Source organism: Canis lupus, chromosome 23 (genome assembly GCF_003254725.2).
Source record: "Canis lupus dingo isolate Sandy chromosome 23, ASM325472v2, whole genome shotgun sequence".
In the NCBI taxonomy this organism is placed as follows: domain Eukaryota; kingdom Metazoa; phylum Chordata; class Mammalia; order Carnivora; family Canidae; genus Canis; species Canis lupus.
Window position 1 is genome coordinate 12,809,434 of NC_064265.1, and position 15,956 is coordinate 12,825,389.

The following is a 15,956-nucleotide window of genomic DNA, read 5'->3' on the forward strand; positions in this document are numbered from 1 at the left end:
TGGTTACTCCTACCTAGGAAAATTAGAATGAATTATAATTTATATGCATTTTTAAATCTACAACTCTATTGTAATTCTGTTATCTAGAATTGTGGTGACACTTGTTTTAAAAGTGCCTGTAAAGCATTTGTTTGAATAAAGAGGACAGTGTGTCTTGGGAATTTTTGTGGGGTGATGGGCCAGTTTCTCTAAGAGCAGCCTCAGTATACCCTTGGTGGTCCTACAGCTGAAGACTTTGGGACTGGAAGTCAGTTCAAGTATTTCTGCAGGGTCAAGCAAGCAGACGTTTGTAGTTGAGCCATAATTCAGGTGCCTCTTGGAGTCTAAGGTTTATGGAGTCAGTCTCCTCATGGAGAAGGTCTGCATTGTCAGTGCTATCACCATTTATGAGGCATTTTGCTCCCTCATTTAAAAAAATCAAAGCCCCATATGTCACTTCTTTTTGCTCTCATAGATCAGATGGGTACTCTCCATGGAGCCCCAGCAGTGTGAGCTTTCACACTGACCAGGTAGGAGGGTAGCACATGGGATGTGCCTCCTGGGAGGCACTATGGATGGGCTGCTCAGAAAGGACCAGATGTCCTTTTCTCGTTATATAGTCACAGGGATGGCAAGAACTTATAAACCTGACCCAATGACCTTTTCATTCTAGCCTCTTTGAATTGCAATAAGAGAAAGCAGAGAGCAAAACAAGGAAAACTCAGGCTTTCAGAGGGTTGGGAAGGCCATCCAATTTGCCAAGTAATGGGGTTTTATTCTCACTTCCATTCCTGGATGGGCTAACATGCCATCCACAGTTGCTGCCTGCTAGGACAGTATGCGGATGACAGCAAAGGAGCCTTGCCTTCATCAGCGAGCAGAGATGGGAGGAGCCGCCGCTTACTTGGACACACTCTTTAACCTCTCTCTGCTTTAGTTTCTTCGTTTGAAAAATTGGGCTAAAGAGAATACCTACCTTGTAGGTTAGCTGTGAGGGTTAACTTAAATGAGTCAGTATTTGTAAAGTACAGGGGCCCGTGTGTGGCACATAGTAAGCACTATGGGAATTTTAAGAAATAAAATAAAAATGGAAAAAAATAAAATAAAATAAAAATGGAGCAGCGTGAGCTCCCTGAATTCCTACCCAGATCTGGAAAGGGTTTTCTTGCCCTGGCTTTGGATGTACAAGGTTAATTTGATTTGTCTTATATCCTCTCACAGAGCATGTTATGTATGCCATAGAAGCACAGCTTCACTCTTCATGATACGTGTAGTGAAATGAGTTTTTATCACTTATTAAAAACATATTTTCTCCCATTTTGCAAGTTTCCTTTCCATTCTGTTGACTGTGTCCTTTGATACACAAAACTTTAAAAATTTGATGTAATCCTTTTCACCTATTTTTGATTTTGTTGCCTGGGCTTCTGGTGTGTTATTCAAGAAATTACTGCCAAATCCAAGGTCAGGAAGTTTTCTCCTGTATTTTCTTCTAGCTGTGTTATCCTTTTAGGTCTTACTTTTAGATATTTAATCCATTTTGAGTCCATTTTTGTACATGGTGGGCCCAGACTTCCTTTTTTTTTTTGCATGTGGACATCCAGTTTTCCCAACACCATTTATCATTTTCCTATTAGGTGTTTTTGGCATTCTTGTCCAAAATCATTTGACCATATATACGACCCTATAACACATGGGCTCTATCCTTTTCCATTGGTCTATTTGTTTGTCTTTATTGCCAACACCATACTGTTTTGAAAAACATTTTTTTTAAAGATTTTATTTGAGAGAGAGGGAGAGAACAAACGGGGGGTAGTGACAGAAGGAGAGGGAGAAGCAGACTCCCTGATGACTAGGGAACCCGATGCAGGTCTTAATCCCAGGACCCTGAGATCATGACCTGAGCGGAAGGCAGATGCTTAACTGACAGAGTCACCCATGCACCCCTTGATTATGTTTTGAATTCAAGAAGTGTGAGTCCTTCAACTTTGCTCTTCTTTTTCAAAATTGTTTGGCTATTCTCGGTCCCTTGGGATTCCATATGAATTTGGGATGAATTTTTCTATTTCTGCAAAAAAAAAAAATGCCACTGGGAATTTGATAGAGCTTGAATCTATAGATCACTTTGGAAAGTAGGGACATCTTAACAATATTGTCTTGTGATCCAAGGACACTTGGGATGGCTTCCCGTTTCTTTTTGTCTTCAATTTCTATCAGAAATTGTTGTAGATTTTAGTGTATAAGTCTTTTGTTTCTTTGGTTAGATTTATTTCGAAGTATTTTATTCTTTTTGACGCTATTAATAAAATTTTCTTTTTAAAAAATTTATTAAGTATAGCCGATACACAATGTTATATTAGTTTCAGGTGCACAAAGTGATTCAACAATTCTATATATTATACAGTGCTCACCACAGTAAATATAGTTACTGTTGGTCACCACACAACATTATTACACTATTGAGTATATTCCTTGTATTGTACTTTTCATCTCCATGACTTATTTATTGGAGGTTTGTACCTCCTAATCTCCCGCATCTATTTCACCCATCCTCGTGTCCACCTCCTCTCTGACAACCACAGTTTGTTCTCTCTATATAGGAGTTTCTCTGTTCTTTGTTTATTCATTTGCTTTATTTCCTTAGAATCCACATATAAAATGAAATCATATGGTATTTGACTTATTTCATTTAGCATAATACCCTCTAGAACCATCTGTGTTGTTGCAAATGGGAAGATCTCCTTTTTTATGGCTGAGTGTGTGTGTGTGTGTACACACACATCTTCTTTATCCATTCATCTATATCAAATAATGTTACAATAAGGATAGGGGTGCGTATATCTTTCCAGATTAGTGCTTTTGTGTTTTTTCGTAACTACTCAATAGGGGAACTAGTGGATCATAGAGTGTCTCTATTTTTAATTTTTAAGGAAACCTCCATACTGTTTTCCACAGTGATTGTACTGGTATAAAAATTGCCACCAACAGTACACAAGGGTTCCCTTTTCTCTATATCTTCTCCAACACTTGTTTTTTGTCTTTTTTTTTTTTTTAAAGATTTTATTCACTCATTCACGAGAGACACAGAGAGAGAGAGAGGCAGAGACACAGGCAGAGGGAGAAGCAGACTCCACATCGGGAGCCCGATATGGGATTCGATCCCAGGCTTCCAGGACCACGTCCTGGGCTGAAGGCAGACACCAAACCTCTGAGCCACACAGGGATCCCTATTTCTTGTCTTTTTGATACTAGACATTATGACTGGTTTGAGGTGAAATCTCGTGGTTTTGATTTGCATTTTCCTGATGTTGAGTGATGTGGAGCATCTTTTTATGTGTCTCTTGGCCATCTGGATGTCTTCTTTGGAAAAATGTCTATTCAGGTCTTCTGCCCATTTTTAAATCCTATTATTTGGTGGTTTTTTGGTGTTGAGTTACATAAGTTCTTTATATATTTTGGATACTAACCTCTTATCAGATACATCATTTGTAAATATCTTCCATTCATTGGTTGCTTTGTTTACCTTGTTGATGGTGCCCTTTGCTGTGCAAAAGCTTTTTACTTTAGGGCAGTCCCAATAGTTTATTTTTGCTTTTGTTTTTCTTGCCTGAGGAGACATATCCATAAATATGTTGCTAAGCTGATGTCCAAGAGAATACTGCCTCTTTTTTGGAATTGTTTTCTTAATTTCCTTTTGCCAATGTTCATTTCTAGTGTATACAAACAAAACTGATTTTTGAGTGTTGATTCTGTATCCTGCAGCTTTGCTAAATTCGTTGACTAGTTCTAACAGCTTTTTGTATGTGGAACGTTTAGGGGGTCTATACATATGATCATATTATTTTCAAACAGATAATTGTACTTCTCTCTTTCAATTAATGTCTTCTTTTTCTAGTGTGATTGCTCTGGCTAGGACAACCTTTTTTTTTTTTTACTTTTTATTCTTTTAAAACTTTTATTTATTAGAGAGAGAGAGTAAATGAGGAAGTGGGAGCAGCAGACTTTCTACTGAGCAAGGGAGTCTGATGTGGGGCTGGATCCCAGGACCCTAAGATCATGACCTGAGCTGCTTAACCCACTAAGCCACCCAGGCACTCCTGGCTGTGTCTTCTAATACTCTGCTGAATAAAAAGCAAGAGTGAGCATCCTTGCCTTGTTCCTGATCTGAAAAGAAAAGGTTTCAACCTTTTACTGTGGATTATGATATTAGCTGTGGACTGACTGTAAATGACCTTTATTATGTGGCAGTGGCTTCCTTCTATTTCTAGTCTGTTGAGTGTTTTTATTATAAAAGGCTCTGCTGTTGCTTTTGTAAATAAGGTGTTACTGAGCCACCCCCATGCCCATTTGCTTACGCATTGTCTATGTCTGCTTTCACTGGACAGTGACAAAGTTGAGTGGTTGAGACAGAGACTTTGTGGCCAGCAAAGATTGATGTGTTTACTGTGTGGCCCTTTACTGATCCCTGCTTTCATCTATGACTGTGGTAGATTGTACTGCCTGATTTTTGAATTTTGAAACAAGGCTGCTATCCAGGGATAAGCCTTCCTTGGTTATGGCATGTTCTTCTTTCTTTATGTTGCTAGGTTCAGCCAGTTAATATTTTGTTAAGAATTTTTGCATCTGTCTCTGAGAGATATCTGTTTGTCGTTTTCTTACATCGTCTTTGTCTGGTTTTGGTATCAGGTTAGTGCTGGCCTTAAAATGAGTTGGGCAGTGTCCTTCCTGTTATATTTTATGGAAAAAATTGTGTAGAGTTGGTGTTATTTCTTCTTTAAATATTTGGTAGAAATCACCAGGGAAACCATCTGGCCTGGAGATTTCTTTTTGGAAAGGTTTTTAACTACAAAGTCAATTTTTAAAATAGTTATAAGGCTATTTCTCTTATCTGTTGCATCTTAGGCATGTTTTGGTAATTCATGTTTTTTGATGAATTGGCCCATTTCCTAGAATTGTCAAATTTATAGTAGAGTTGCTTAAAGTATTCCCTTATTACCTTTTTAATACATTTGAGACCTCTAGTGATACTCATCTTTGCTTTTTCTGATATTGGTAATATATATATATTTTTAAAGATTTTATTTATTTATTCATGAGAGACACACAGAGAGAGGTAGAGAGACAGGCAGAGGGAGAAGCAGGCTCCCTTTGGGGAGCCTGATGCGGGACTCTATCCCAGGCCTGGGATCAGGCCCTGAGCACAAGGCAGACAGATGCTCAACCACTGAGCCACCCAGGAGCCCTGACGATATATATCTTTTCTCTTAGTTTTACTAGAGGTTTATCAATTTATTGATCTTATTAAGAACCAGCTTTTTTCTTTCATTGATCGCCTTTATTGTTTTTTTTCTTTTTAAAGATTTAATTTTTTTATTTACTTATTTTGTAAAAGATTTATTTGAGAGAAAGCATGAGTGGGGGGAGGGGCAGAAGGAGAGGAAGAAAGGTAGGTAGGCTCCCGGCTGAACACAGAGCCCAATCAATGCAGGCCAGATCTCCTGACCTGAGCCGAAATCAAGAGTTGGTTGCTTAACTGATTGAACCACCTGAATGTTCTTAAAGATTTTATTTTTAAGTAATCTCTGCACCCAATGTGGGGCTTGAACCCATAACCCCAAGATCATGAGTTGCATGCTCCACTGACCCAGCCAGGTGCTCCAATTTTTTTTCCAATGTAATTGATTTTTTAATTTCTATCTATCTATCTATCTATCTATCTATCTATCTATCTATCTATATCTATCTATCGCACCTCACAATTAACGTTTATTCACGCCACAGTAGACACAACATGTGTACATGTGTACGTGGTGGCTCCGTGTTCCCGGCTAACAGAACCTGCTGAGATTTACAGCCAGACTGACGTTCCATCTCATGTGTTCTCTGAGCTGGTTAATGATGACCATGAGCAGGGGCAGGACTTGAGGCTTTCAGAGCTTTACTTCTTTTATCAGCACTCCTGATTTTATAAATGATGACACTCATCAACCCCATTCCTAATCAAATCTTCTGGTAAGCTTGGGTATAGTAGGGCTTCATGGGGACCCAAACATTTTTAATAAGGTTTTGAAGCATCTTGACGCAATACCCCTGGCTCAGGCTGCTGCGACACCACCACCACCGTAATTGATTTTTTAAGATTTTTTTTTTATTCATCCATTCATGAAAGACAGAGAGGCAGAGACACAGGCAGAGGGAGAAACAGGCTCTATGCAGGGAGCCTGATGTGGGACTCGATCCCGGATCTCCAGGATCACGCCACGGGCCAAAGGCAGGCACTAAACCGCTGAGCCACCCGGGCTGCCCTGTAATTGATTTTTTAAAAAGATTTTATTTATTTACTTGAGAGAGAGAGAGCGAGACAGTGAGCACTCTAGCTGGGGGAGGGACAGACGGAGAGGGACAAGCAGACTTTGTGCTGATTGGGAGGCCATGCAGAGCTTGATCCTAGGACCCTGAGATTATTACCCGAACCAAAGGCAGATGCTTAACGGACAGCCAGGTGCCCCAACTCTCTGTCCTATTTACCTCCAGCCCAGGTTGTGAGCCATTTTACACCATGCGTTCTCAGTGGGGCAAAAAACCTGATTCCTGGAGTGGTGATGGTAAAAATGTCTTACTCTTTTTGTGTATAAAGGACAGATATAGATACAGTATATAAATGTATCTTATATTAATTTCATTGAGGGTGCTATCTAAGATATAGAAAACATCTTCTATTTTATTTGGGTGGTGCTACTGAAAAATTGTCTAAAAATGCTCCTTCAGGGACTGATAATGATAAAATGGTTGAGAAATACTGCTTTATGTTGAAGATGCCAAGAGGGGTGCTGAGCAGAAGAGTCCCACAGATTTGAGCAGGTTCTAATTGAGAGGGTATGGAAGGTGGTGCCATAGAATTTTACAAGACAATATTTTTATCTAGAGATTTTCAGTGACTGGAACAAAAGGAAATAGGGCTAAATCATATCATGGAGAAGTCAGGTTGAATGTGAGGCAGCTATAGCTGTCAGCTTCATTAAATCATAGGGGAAGGAGTTTAAAATAATGAGGATTTCCTTCTGCCTGGAGTCTTATAGGAAGGGTCCTGTGAAAAGCAAGGGAATGAGCTGGGTCTCCAGAGGTGCTGTCAGTCCATTGGGTGGTTGAGGAGGGACCTTACAATTGGTATTTAAAAACCCATGGAGCACCTGGGTGCAGTTGTTTAAGCATCCAACTTTTACTTTTGGCTTAGGTTGTGATCTCAGGTTGTGATCTTAGGTTGTGAGATCGAGCCCCATATCCAGCCCTGTGTTGGGCTCCATGCTCAGCATAGAGTCTGCTTGAGATTCTTTCTCCTCCCTCTGGCCCTCCTGCTTGTGCTCCCCCTCCCCCGAAAAATCAGTAAATCTTAAAATAAAACCCAGGCACCATTTGGATAATTGGCAACATTTGAGTATGGACTTTATCAAAGGTAGTATTATTGAATCTGTGTGAAACTACCAGAGATTGATAATTGTACTGTGGTTACATAAGAGAATGTCCTTGTGCTTCGAAAATGCACAATGAGATATTTAGGGATAAAACGGGATGTCTACAACTCACTAACAAATGGTTCTGGAAAAAGTGTGTAAGGAGAGAGGAAGACGGAGCTGGATGGGTGTGGATGGATGGGAGGAGCTAAAGGGGAGGAAGGTGAGGGAAAGAGAAAGAGCACGCACAGGATAAATCAGATGTGTGGAAATACTAGTAATGGTGGAATCTGGGTGGAGGGATATTCCTGGAGTTCTTTGTAATATTCTTGCAATTCTTCTGCAAGTTTGAATCATTTCAAAGTACAAATTAAAAAATAAGAAACAAGAAAACACTCCTTTGAGAAACACAAGTCCCACCATGTCCTGTAATGTTATTTCAAATTGCCCAATAATGAAGTAGTTTGAGAGCAGGTTATTGTACAGTAGCATCCAGGGGAACAGGTTGTAGACTTAAGTTCTAGCACAGTGCTTGGCACAGAGTGGGTACTCAATAAATATTTGTTTGAATGAATGAAGTCAAAGCAGCAGTGACTTTGGAGTCGGCTTTTCCCATTGCACAGGGGCCTGGCACCTGGCAGATTTGGATTTGCTTCTCCAGACATGCCTTTATGCCTCTGGACTTCGTGAAAATCACTCAGTGTGGAGAAGTTTCATCTCAGGGACTTTGCATTACAATTACTGTAATGGAAGAAATTGAAGCCCTAATTTTAGACTTCTTGCTGGTAAAGGCACCCTGAGGGGTCAGGTATTTCTCCTGTACTGGTTCTGATTTAGAAAGTATGAAGTCTCTCCCCAAAAGTGTTTAGGTAGAAGCTAAAGTTACTTTGATCGTGGTAAAATATATAAAATTGATGATTTTAACCCTTTTTAAGTGTGCAGTTCAGTGGCATAAGTACATCCACATTTTTGAGAAACCATCACCATCTGAAACTCTGTATCATTAAACAATAACTTTGTTAACTATTTGTTTAGCAAACTGTCTATTCTATAGAATTATACCTGCCACCTTTTAGTAATAGTAGGCTACAGGACCCAAATCTAAAATTGGTGGCACCAGTATTCTAGAACTTAGATTTAATAAATTATCTTGAAAAGAAGCATGTAGGAATTTAACAGCAACATCTGCTGGTTTACACAAATTAACTTTGCCTAAAGATTATAACTTATACATAATAATATACACTGTTTAAAATAAAATTTAAGAACTCTGAGAGTTTTTAAAGAACTTTTTTTTTTTTTTTTTTTAAGTAGATTCCATGCCCAGTGTAGGGCTTGAATTCACAACTCTGAGATTAAGAATTGTGTGCTCTACCAACTGAGCCAGCCAGGTGCTCCTTAAAAAAAAATAAATAAATAAAATTAACTTTATGGATGCATAATTAACAAACAGGTAGGTATACTATTTTCAGTATATAATTTGATGACTTACCTCTTTTTCTAAATATAAAAACCATTGCCTTTTTAAAGTTATCCTCTGTTTTAATAACTTATTTTTTTCTAGTCATAGAGGTATTATTTCATGTTCTTTAGAGAAAACTTGGAAAACTCAGGAAAGACTAAAGAGAAAACAGAAGACATTAATAATTCCCAGCCTCCCCAAACATTATTAGTACTGTATTCTCTTTCTTTAAGAAAATAGACTATTATGGAAAAATGAGTCAAAAACTGTTTCCAAGGTAATAATTTCAAAATATCTTCATTTTAGATTACATTTTCATAACAAAAACTGTTACTTTAAAAACTCAGGAAGTCTCACTGACTTAGATTTCAAGTGTTGAACATAGTTTTTGGCTTGTCACAGATGCTCTCTTGACAAAAATGGGATGGTCTCTGTGTAATATTCACTCATCAGCACACCGTAGGAAGTGTCCCCCAAACATCAAATACAATCGCTTGGAGGCTAGGATCCTAAAAGACACCTTCAGTATTTATAGCCCCAAATAGCAGAGCCTTAGTAGTGGAGTATACAAGGGAAACAAACAGGCTGCGTTTGTCAACAAGACAAAGTTCAGGCTAGAACTTCTCCCAAGCCATCGAAGCACATTCTGTCCTAAAGAACTGCTAGGACCTCAGCCCACAGAAGAAAGTCTCACATTTTTAATGCAGGGTAATCAAATTGAGCTAGCTGCCTTCCTGACTTTACAAGTGCATCTTCTGTTTTAGCGGCATCATAGAAATGTGCTATCTACTGGCAGATTAGAAACTGTCCTAAGGGCTGGTTCTTTATTCACAACCTGGAAAATGAAATAGTAACAAGTTGGGTTACTGGAAGCAACTACGAAACTGAGTTTCTTTGCCACGTGTTAGAGGAAATTAGCATCAGACTCGGAGATAAGATATCCTAAAACACAATCTTTTAATACCCCAGGAACACAGGGTTCAAGAATAGCTCTCTGTGCATTTTGAAGGTTTTCTCCCTCACTCAAAACAACTAATAAATAAACCAGAACATCAAGTGAATCTCCGGACATCAGCCAGATAATGAGAAGCCAGTGTGGATTTTCTTCGCTATATAACAGAACCGCAGGGTATCAAGACGGAATTTAGCCATTACTTTTCTGGAGTTTTTCCAAAACTATCTAAGGAGCAGAGATCCTGTTTCTTGTTCTAACCACCATCAACTTTGAATTAACTCTTCGTGGCTGTTTCCTCACCTGTAAAATGAGGGTTGGGCAAGTTCATCTTGGGGCCCCTCAAATAACCCCCTATGAAGGAAAATGTATGAAGGGAGAGGAAATGTAGCTTCTCCCTCTCTTTTACTGTTAAGCAATTGTTATTTATTTTGGAAAATGCTTTCAGAAAAAGGATATAGGGAAAAATGTTAGGATTATTACTGAGCTGTGACATGTGGCCACAGTGCTATTCAAATTCAAGTCCTCTCAAATGCAGTTAAGAACATATAACTCTCCCTCCTGAGTTCTGCTGTGTTTTACTGTGAACTGTTCTTTCAAACTTCCTGCAGCAGAGAGGACCATCTTAGCACTGTGGTGAATGTTTAAGAAATTAGACAAAAAAGCTTCCATGAACAATAAACAGCTCAAGATCCAGGGATCCTGCAAATAGGGAGCCTCAGAGGTCCCTACCTGAACTTGTTTTGGGTTTTTTTAACCTTCTAATTAAAGGTAGTTTCTGGGCACCTGGGTGGCTCAGTGGTTGAGCATCTGCCTTTGGTTCTGGTTGTGATCCCAGGGTCCTGGGATCGAGTCCTGCATCGGGCTCCCTGCAGGGAGTCTGCTTCTCTCTCTGCCTGTGTCTCTGCCTTTCTCTGTGTCTCTAATGAATAAATAAATACAATCTTAAAAAAATAAAGTTTATATATATATATTACTTTCTCCCTGTATCGCAGGATGTTAAAGGTACCACATAAAATAAGGCTGGGATCAGCCCTACTCTGTCATTCAGATCCTCCACTATCCTCCCCATGCTTGACAACATGATGTAAAATTAAACAAATCAGAATGCTGCACTCAGTTCACATTCAACATAACAAGAGCATTTGCATCAATTAGGATTATAAACAGACTATGGAAATGAGACGCAATAGGGGAAACCAGTTTAAATATGTTGGCTGACTAAATTCCTTACTCAGATCCAACTGACCTAAATGAGGAAGCAAGGCTAGAATGGCCACCATCAAACCATTCAACCAGACAAGCTCGTTTGCCTACTGCAGGCCCTCCCTAGCAGAACTATCCATTTCCAAGTAGGAGTGGGCTCTTCTGTCTGTCTGCCCTTTCACCAGCTCAGCAACCAAATGAGCATCCTGGAACATTCCCAGCTTCCTGTGCCCCGCGTCTCCCTCAAAGCCACCAGCCCGGCTTCCGCTCTGTGCTCCCACTCTCAGTGCTGCTCACCACCTGGGGAGAATTACCTGTTCTCTTTCTTTTCACACGATCCATCCTCTTTAATCATTATTCTTCCTTTTGAAAGAAAAATACATTTCAAGGTCCAAAAAACTCACCCACATAGAGTTAGAACACAGCCTCCTTGTATGAGAAAGCTGCCTGAAAATTGGTGTAAACCACTCATAGTTAATAAATGCCTTGGGGCACCTCCCTCTGTTCCTGTTTAATCAAGAAGCCAGAGCTTTGTTTCTTCATTTGCCAGAGCCGTTTTATATTCTTCTTGTGGAACTCACCCCAAGAAGAATATTTCTGAGCAGGTCCATAAAAACCAAATTCTGAGGCCAATGCAAATCCATTGTTTGGCTCAGCCATCACATACTGAGCACCTCTGAAGAAACATGTACCCCATGGGCGCCTTCCCTGGCGAGACTGTGTCATAAGCCACTAAATAAGGCATGGGAGAGCCTGAATTTGGGGATTTGTACTAGCCAGGGAGCCTGGGAAGGCTTTTGGGGAAAAAAATGACTTCTGAGAGGCCAGAAGACTGGCTCTCTGAGCTTTACTTTGGTAGGCAGATGCAATTTTTCTAATTTAAAATATAATAAGGAGGCTGTGATGGTGGAGGATAGTGCAGGGGATATAGGGGAACTCTAATTCTGATTGATTTTGCTCTGAGCTCAAACTGTTCTATATAGTAGTCTTTTTTTCCCCTCCAAATGTTTTGTGCATATTAATTTAATTTTTAAAAAAGATTCAAGATAGTGTGAGTGAGAGAGCATGAGCAGAGGGCAGGGGCAGAGGGAGAGGGAGACGCAGACCTTCCCACCCCCCTCCTTACACCGGCCCCTGCCCCCGGCCCCCGGCAGGGAGCCCAATGTGGGGCTCCATCCCAGGACCCTGGGATCATGACCTGAGCCAAAGGCAGATGCCCAACCAACTGAACCACCCAGGTGCCCCATTTTCATTTAACTTTAATTCCTGCTTTAAAATCTACCTTATTAGCAAAAGTGACTTGAGGTAACCACCACAATGTAAAAATATAGCCATATGAAATAAGCTAAAAATAGGTAGAAAAGATTGGTGAGGGGAAAAATAAGGGTAGAAAATTAGGTTGCAGATTTAAGCAAACTTTCTAACACATGTGCTTTAAGAAAATTACCGACCGTTACAAAATGTTTAGCCTCTATAACAGCGGTATGTTGAAGGCCAACATAGAAAAGAAAATGTGGGAGCAGTGGGGTAAAGGGACTGCCTGGGAATACAGTGTAGTCCAGGTGCACAATTGTCTAATGATCTGGATTAACTCAGATTGTAGAATATCTAAATTGATTTGCTGCATATTTCTCACAAGGACCTTTGTAGATACTGTTGCTTTCACTTAAACATTACAAAGATACCCTGGGATGTTATATTCAAAAATTTATACTCTCTGAAGTGTATTTGGGGGAGTTATTTGCAGCTAGGTAATCGTGGACTTGTGGATTTAAACAGGTAGGTGCGCAGTGGGTAGGATTACCTGGCATTCCTGAGTTCTTCAGTTGCTTGGGAGAAGTTCTAGCCTGGACCTTGGCTTGTTGGCAAATGTAATTTGTTGATTTCCCTTGCACACTCCTCTACTCCCTCAGAACTGCTCTCTTTTGGACCATAGTTACTGAAAGTGGTTTTTTTTTTAAGGACCCGACCCTTTAGAGATGGTATTTAACCTTTGGGGAACACTTGCCATGGTGCATTGATGAGCTTTTCATGTGCTGTAGTAGATACTAACTTTGGTTTAGTAGAGAATCAGCAAACATTTTCTGTAAAGGGCCAGATAGTAAATAATTTAAACTCTGCTGTTGTAGCAAGGAAACTGCCATAGACAGTATGTGAACAAATTGACATGACTGTACTCCAGTAAAACTTTATTTACAAAAACAAGTGGTGGGCTGGATCTTTGGCCCCTGGGCCATCATTTGCTGACCCCTGGTTTAGTGGATTTTTGGAAAACAAGATTAAAACACCCTTAGCTTCTGTGGGTGATGAAGAAAAGAATCCAGTACTTGAAACATAAAGATCGCAGTTGAGATTTAGCATCTGTGGTGGGAAAGATGCTTTTGTATTATCTTCCAATAATTTTTCAGTTGCTATAACAATAAAGGGTTTGGAAAAAAAAACCAATAAAGGGTTCGTTGGTGAAAAAAATGGCCTCTAATCCCACCATTCTTAACACAACTGTGTTTTCCTTTTTGTACATTTCTTTTGAGTCCTGTCCTCCTGTATATGTACTTTTGCAAAGCCCCAGTGTCCGTATATACCAGTTGGTATTATTAAAGATCATAATGTACTCACGTATCTGACAATTGTTAGTACATTGGGATCAGTGAGGCCTAAAAAAGATACAAACTAGATTCATCAGGGAAGATATTTCTATTTATTTTATTTATTTATTTTATTTATTTATTCATGAGAGACAGAGAGAGAGAGAGAGGCAGAGACACAGGCAGAGGGAGAAGCAGGTTTCATGCAGGGAGCCTGACGTGGGACTCGATCCGTGGTCTCCAGCATCACGCCCTGGACCCAAGGCAGCGCTAAACCGCTGAGCCACCGGGGCTGCCCAGGGAAGATATTTTTAAGGACTGATTTGTGAGGAACAGTGTTTCTGACTTTTTCAATATTAGAGTTATAATTCATTTGTGACAACATGGATGAACTTAGGGTATCACACTGAGTGAAATAAGTCAGACTGAAAAAGATAAATACTGTATGATGTCACTCATATGTGAAATTCAAAAAGCAAATGAATAAACAAACAAAAAATAGGATTAGTTTTATAAATACAGAGAAAGGAACCTGACGGTTGCCAGCCAAAGGGGCTTAGGGGATGGGTAAAATGGGTGAAGGGGAGTGTGAGATCCAGGCTTCCAATTATGGAATGAATAAGTCATGGGAATAAAAGGCACAGCATAGGGAATCTAATCAATAATATTATGATAGTGTTGTGCAGTGATAGACAGCTACACTTGGGAGCACAGCATAGTATATAGAGAAGTTGAATCACTATTATACACTTGAAACCTAATGTAATATTGTGTCGTCTGTATTAAAAAATAAATGCGAGCACCTGGGTGTCTCAGTCCATTAAGGGTCTGCCTCAGGTCATGATCTCAGGGTCCTGGGATCAGCCCCATGTCTGGCTCCCTGCTCAGCGGGGAGTCTGCTTCTCTCTCTCCCTCTGCCTCTCCCCCCACCCATGCTCCCTCTCTCTCTCTCTCTCTCAATTAAATAAATAAAACCTTTAAAAACAAGTAAACAACAAATAAATACAATACCATTGTTAGTGAAAAAGTGATTTGCTTAAAAAATTTAGCTATAATTCACTCTTAAGCCCTGTAAAATGGCAATACCTAGACTAACTATGGGAAGAAATTAGGCCAGGGCTAAAGTCAATCAGGTAATTGGCTATTCATAGGCAAACCTTTCTTTAGCTCTAAGTTAATGTTGCAGTTCCCAGGATTTCAGGCCAGCATGAGAGTTACTACACCCTTGCCCATGGCCACAGAGGCTAGACCAAAGCAGAGTTTTTGTTCAGTTTTTTAAAGGTTTTATTGATTTATTAGAGAGCCCAAGTAGGGGGGAGCTGGAGAGGGAGAAGCAGACTTCCTGGTAAGCAGGGACCCCACGTAGGGCTCAATCCCAGGACCCAGGATCATGACCTGAGCCAAAGGTAGACACTCAACCGACTGAGCCTGCTAAGCACCCCTCAGAGCAGAGTTTTAATTTTTTCCTTCTTGTTTGGGGTCTATGCAACAAACCAAGAAACAGATCTTCAATCTCATTCTATACAATGTGACTCTCAAGATGTACTTTTCTGAACAGGAATTTCCAAATATGTGTATCCAAGAATGGCAAGATTCTTTTCCACAATGGTGTTATCACTGCTCAAAATATTTTGAAGCTCTTTTTTTGGAATTGCCTTCTGAATAAGTTACAAGCCGCCGCGAAAAAGAAGTCTGCCTGCTTCCTAGTCTTACCTCATTTTTGACTAAAAATGGTATTAGCCAGCTCAACTCCCTCGCCTTGGCCTCTGCCCGTGGCTCTGAGTTGCTTTTGGCTCTTTCCAGATCTTATAACCATGTTCAGAGGAAATGGATTTGTCTCAGCTGAGCTAAAGAGTGTGGGTCATGACAATCAGCCAGGAGCCTCTGAAGGTATTTCTTTTGGAGGGAACAAAAATAATTATTTCTCTGTGTAAGGTCTGATATTAAAAAAACAAAAAACAAAAAACAAAAAAACGCGTATGTCTTCATACATCATTGTGCTGTCCCCAGGCCACTGTAGCAACATGGTTTTTGAATGAGATTAGCCTGCCAGGGATGGCCTCTAAAACTGACCTGCTTTATTCCAAATCCAGGGTCTAATGCAGAGGTCTTTGAAAGGCCTTCATTTCTTTGTGTTCTCTTGTCCCTCTTGCCTGGACATTTGAAAGGCTGTTCTAGATTTGCTTTCCTGCTTGATTGTGCATTTATTGAGAGAAGGTGATGGACTGTAATATGTTCTCCCTACTTTTTTTTTTTTAAAGATTTTTTATTTATTTATTCATAGAGATGCGGAGAGAGAGAGAGAGAGGCAGAGACACAGGCAG

General features: G+C 39.9%; 1 protein-coding gene and 1 pseudogene across 2 annotated transcripts in view; one reads left to right on the top strand and one right to left on the bottom strand.

The window, feature by feature from the left end:
* The window catches only part of OSBPL10 (oxysterol binding protein like 10), a 296,485-nt gene that overhangs the window by 14,023 nt on the left and 266,506 nt on the right, over positions 1-15,956 (top strand). The gene's annotated exons all lie outside the window — the stretch shown is intronic.
* On the bottom strand, positions 5,563-6,078 carry LOC112668672 (ATP synthase subunit ATP5MJ, mitochondrial-like; annotated as a pseudogene).